This window comes from Ailuropoda melanoleuca, chromosome 13 (genome assembly GCF_002007445.2).
Source record: "Ailuropoda melanoleuca isolate Jingjing chromosome 13, ASM200744v2, whole genome shotgun sequence".
In the NCBI taxonomy this organism is placed as follows: Eukaryota; Metazoa; Chordata; class Mammalia; order Carnivora; family Ursidae; genus Ailuropoda; species Ailuropoda melanoleuca.
The window spans coordinates 38,941,466-38,947,102 of record NC_048230.1 but is presented as its reverse complement, the minus strand read 5'-3'; positions in this window follow the sequence as shown (position 1 = coordinate 38,947,102).

The following is a 5,637-nucleotide window of genomic DNA, read 5'->3' as shown; positions in this document are numbered from 1 at the left end:
TGCGCCCCCGCCCCTCCCGCGCTGCAGGCGAGAGTTGGCCGCCTCCGCCGGGGAGGCGCCCGAGCCTGCGCCGCTTTCGTGGCGACTGCCCGCCTGTGCGTCCCTCCCGCCGCTCGGAGCGGCCCTGTGTCCGCTCGGCGCCGCCGCGTCCGTTTGGGAGCTCCTGGGCGCCTCCCCGCGCCCCCCGGCTCGTGCCCAGGGCCCTTCTCCCACTGTCCTCCAGGGGGCGCCCGGCCGGCGGCGCGGCCCACTGGCCTCCGAGCTCCCAGTCCCTCTGGCCGCGCGCACCTGCCGCCTATCTGCCTGCCTGCCTGTGTCTGGGCGTCTCCGGGCGGCGACTGGCTGCTTGGTGTTTCCAAGGGCACAGCGTGCATCGTGGCCGTGGCTGGGGTCTCTGTCCAGTGGCAGAGGGGTTCAGCGTTGTCTCTGCCCAGGCTGACCCCCGGAGTGGTGCAGGGGAGCACCTATATATGACTTGGGGTGTTTCACATCAGAGCCCGCCTCAGTGTACCCCACTAGCAGACAAGGCCCTATAGGTAAACCAGAATCTAGGTCAAGACAGTTGCGTCTGTGTGCCCGGTCTGCTGAAAGAGCCACAGGCCTGTGCCAGAAAGTGTAAGTAGACCGCTGCAGTCCACACTATTGGTGAGCGTAACAACCATCGGGCACTGGGCGAGCACAGTGGATTGATTCCTGGCCTCACGAGGCCCTAGGAAAACGGGGCTCAAATTTGCATCCAGCTTGCTGAACCTTCGAGAGCCAGTGTTTCCGGTCCCTGCTCTGGGCCTTGGTTACCCCCTGGTGGTGGTGGAGCTCCTCCTGGTCCTGATGGTGCATCCTCCTTACCTTCTCCTGCACCCCCCGGGGCAGCCGAGCCAGGCAAGCACTCTGCAAAGACTGCGTGAGGGAAGCACACGGGGGATGTCTTCCCCAGAACGAGCTGTGTAAGGAAGAGTCATTCATTCCCCCAGGGCTGTCTCAGACAGCCTGGCACACATCCAGGGGCACAGCATGATGCCAGCCTGCACCCTGGGACTGGCTTCCCCGGCCGCCCCTGAGGAGCTAGTGTCAGGTGTAGTTATTAATAAACAGTGGCAGGAAGCCACCTGTGGCCTTCGTTTGGATACATAGATGAACCAAGTGAAGCTTGGTGGAAACCAAACACTCCTGCGTTCGGAGGAGGAGGGGTCCCCTAAGGTATTGTCCTGTTCTCTGTGCTCTGACCCAGGCTGCCCCCGAGGCTGCACACCAGGGCTGGCTGGTTTGCATACGGGCGTGCTGCAGCGAGAATCAGGCTAAGTCTGAAGACCCATTACGCGGATAGAAACCACCCTCCCAGGGGCGCCTGGGTGGCACTCGCAGCGGTTGAGCATCTGCCTTCGGTTCAGGGCGTGATCCCGGCGTTGTGGGATCGAGCCCCACATCAGGCTCCTCCTCTATGAGCCTGCTTCTTCCTCTCCCACCCCCTGCTTGTGTTCCCTCTCTCGCTGGCTGTCTCTATCTCTGTTCGAATAAATAAATGAAATCTTAAAAAAAAAAAAAAAAGAAAGAAAAAGAAACCACCCTCCTGGCCTACGTACCAGACCCTGAACCTAATCTATTTGGATCAGCCGCAGGAGACCCTTGGTCATTTGGCCTATAGCTCTTCTTTCTTTTCTGTTTCTCCACGTGCATGAATCCCGCCCAGGATGGCTCATGGAGGTAAAAATAGAAGCTTCTGTGCAGGAGGCCACAGCCCATCTTACTTAGAGACTTGTCACGATGTTGTCTTTGTTCTCTGAGGCTTCCGCTTGTCTTCTGTGTTTCTGTCAACGACACCGCTAAGCCATCATTCACATCCCCCTTCCCCTCATCCTCTCTATTCAGATCCTGGTCTCGGCCTCTGCAGGTGTTTCTCCTCCCCGTCCACACCCCCAGCTCGAGCCTTTACCTGTTCTCACCTGAGCAGCACTCAGCCCCTTGCTGCGCCCCCTGCCCAGGGGCTTCCCCGCTTTGAGCAGCTCTAATACCTAAGTGAATGCACCGCCCCTCTCTCCACACCTCCTCGCCCCTCGCCCCGGCCTCATCTCCCAGATCCGCTCCACAGACTCAGGCTCCCACCCGCGCTGACTGCTCGTTTATTCCCAAACACACGCCGGTGCTGGGTCCTACTTCGTGCACACAGGTCCCTCTGCCTGGTGCCCCCTTTCCAACTTCTGCCAAATTTCTGTTCGTCCTCCATATCAGACCCTATGCCCTTAAAGACCCATTAGAAGCAGCGCCACGAGGGCAGGGGCCAGGCGCCTGGTGAGAGCTCAGTACGTACCCTCCACACACTGAGTACTGCCCAGGAATCTGATCGCTCATCCTTTCCCATTGCTTCTGTCCCTCCTGGCATCCCCACTGCCACTGCCCACAGCCTGGGACCTCACAGTGTCCCCTCTGCATGGCCATAGCAGCCTGCATGGTTCTCTGTACCTTCCGATCGGCCATCATCGTTCTAAAAGACAGCTGGGCGTCATTAGCTCACTTGAGATCCCGCCATGACTCCCCGAGACCTTCCACACGCAGCATGTCCCTTAGCCTGGAGTCCTGGCCTTCCTTGCCTCATCTTTGGCTGTCCCCCCGTCCCACCCCTGCTCTGGCCGTGCTCAACCATGGGCAGCCTTCCGGATGGGCTGCTCCCTTTGATCGTCCCTGGCTTTGTTCTCATCTGTCCTGGAGGTCCGTCCTTCACTTACTTGTCCGGCTGGCATAGACAAATGGCTTCTTCAAAACTCATCTTATATGTCCTTTCCCCCTTTTTGGGCTTTTCTGAGCTCTTGAGATCATCTTTCATATACCTGAAGCCTTCAGCGGGCAGAAGCTCCCCTCTGAGGAGGCCACTGTTGCTCTCTCAAATGTTGATGCCATCCATGACCATTATTTCCACGAAGCAACAGTATTTTCGATCAGAGATGTGTGACGTCCTCCTCCTCCCTCCAAACCCGCCCGCAGCTGGAATCCACTGGTTTTGATGAGCCTGAGCTCTTTCTGAAGCCCTGTGACCCTCTGGGGCCCAAGGGACCGAAGTCCACCCCTACTTGTGAGGGGCCGTGGCTACTTCTAGTTTGGGAGGGGAGATGAAAGGGCTCCTGGGAAATAAGACACCCACCAAGGATTTTCCTCTTAAGAAGCCCTTCCTGCTCTCATCCCTCTCAAAGCACCTTGTACTTCCCGAAAGATGTCACTCTACGCAACCGTGTTTCTCTATTTCTCCCTGTGTTTGTCCGCTCTTGTCTCTCCCATGGGCGTACGGGCTCCTGGAGGGCAGAGTTGGCGTCTGCTTGCTCGCCGCTCTGTGCTCAGCACCTGGCACCGTGCGGGGTGCTGACCTCGGAGCCCAGCCCTTTCCGTCTGCCTCTGTCCACCGTGTTGTCTCCAGCCCGTAAGCACACGGAGGTGCCGGCTCCTGGGTCTCTGGTTCTGGGAGCCAGGGGAAAGCCGGGGGGGGGGTGCTGGTCTGACCCTGGGGGTGATCTTGTCTGAAGTCAGTGTCACCCCAGGGGCCTCTAACGAAGGGTGAGGGGGCCCGTAGTACCCCAGAGTAGCCAGAAGTGAATGTGGGACAGTGACGGTCACAGCGGCGGGCTGGAGAACCATCGGCTAAGTGGCATATTTACCAGTTGCGTCAGCTGAGCAGAACAGGACCCAGAGGCGCGCGCTCTCCCGCAGGTGTGCACCGACTGACAGGAGGGACTTCACTGCACCGTGGACCCCGGGTCTGGCCGCCACTTCCCCGCTTCCCCACTTCCCCACCCAGGCCCCGCCATCGATGTTTTGCATTCCGTGCCCGTGGGGGTGGGTGTCTCCGGCAGCCTCTGGTTCTCCAGTGATGCTTCATGGTTTTGTTTTGCTCCCCTTGCAAGAGACTAAACTCACAGGCTCTGGGTGAGGCTGTTTTACAGGGAGGTGAAGTTCATGGCCATGAGGACAGGCAGTATATCACCTCCACTGAGCTCCCACCACCCTCTGCCCAGCGATGGCGGCCGCCGTCCTGTCCTTGGCCATGCCTGTTCCCCAAACACCACCCCTGCCTCCGGGTGCTCTCTGTACCCACAGCGAAGGTGTTTTTCGGTCCCAGCAGGTGGCCCACCTTTGCAAGCACATGGCAAAGGCCCCAAACCTATTACAGAAAAGAACGTTCTCCCTTGGAGCTCATTGTCCCAGATACTCATCAAGGGGTCCGGTTGTGGGCCTGGGCTGATGCGACAGGGAGTTGTGACTTTCTCCCCGGACATTTCATTTGGATAATTTTTTTTCTCTAAGTCAGGGTTTCTCAAACTCAGCACCATTGACATTTGGGCCGGACCACTCCTTGCAGGGAGGCCTGTCCTGTGCATGGTAGGATGCTGGAAAACATCCCTGGCCTCTTCCCACTAGAAGCCAGGAGCACCCCCTGACCACTTATGTCAGTCCAAATGTGCCCAGACATTACCAAATGTCCTGTCGGGAGCAAAATCACCCCTAGTTGAAACCACTGTTCTCGGGCAGCTCTGGGGCTGCCCGTGTCCTCACACAGTGAGGCACCTGTCCCAGGAGATGGTACAGATCTAGACACGTGGGGTGTGGTGCCCTCTGCTCGGATGGCAGTGCCAGGCAGGAGGGAGAAACCCAACCAGCCCTCTCCTCTTCCTGGGGCTCGGGCATTGCCCCTTCTCTCTGTGCCTTGTGTGGCACATGGGTGACTTGGGGGTTGCAGATGGGGATAGCATTCCTTCTGGGGCTGTTGTGAAGATCAAGCACTCGATAAATATGTCCCACGATGATTATTTTATCCGTCTGGCCACAGTGGCATCTTAATGTTTGTTTTTCCTTTGGTCACGAAGAGTGGCTGGCCCTGGGTCCCTCCCCAGGAAGGAGTCTTAACACAGGCAAAGTTTTAAAGGGCACTTTGGGTCCCTGTTAGGACCACCCGACACCCACAAAATGAATGGTGGTTGGGGGACTTTGGGGTGCAAAGCTGGCTCTGAGGTGCCCTCTCGCCTACGGATGTTTCCGGCAATGGTCGCTGAATGCTCTCCTGCGCCCCGGTTCCCGGTGTCGCCACGGGCCCCGCATGTGCCTGCCGTGCAGGGCGGAGACTGAGCTGTCTGGACTCCTGTCCCCGCTCTGCCCTGCGCTAGCTCCGTGACCCGGGCCAATCCCCACACCACCTCCGGAATGCAATCGTTCCCCTAGAGAGTAAGGACACTCAGCATATGGACCTTCCAGGGATTCTGCACGAAGAGTTAGAGGAGAGAACACGGAAAGCTCCCAGCACAGAATGTACAACGAGCACTCACTGTTAGCACCGTTATTATTAATTTAATTTTGTAAGAATTAAGAGAGTAGAAAGCTCGCAGGCATACAAGAATAATCTCATTCATTCATGCATCTCCTCTCAGAGGTACACGTGCCTGGGGGTCGGGGAGCAGGGCTGCCCAGAGACATTTTAGAAGTGGACGGACTGTGCTTCCGAGCTGCATGTGGGGGGGAGGGTCAGCAAGGGAGAAGGAGAAGCCCCTCTCCCTGCACACAGGTCTTTCGGAGCCCCCGCCGCGGCTGAGGCTAGCCTGGTTGGAGGCTCTGCGGGCTTTAAAGGAAAACAATTGCCTGAAAAGCTCTGGGGAAGCTGAA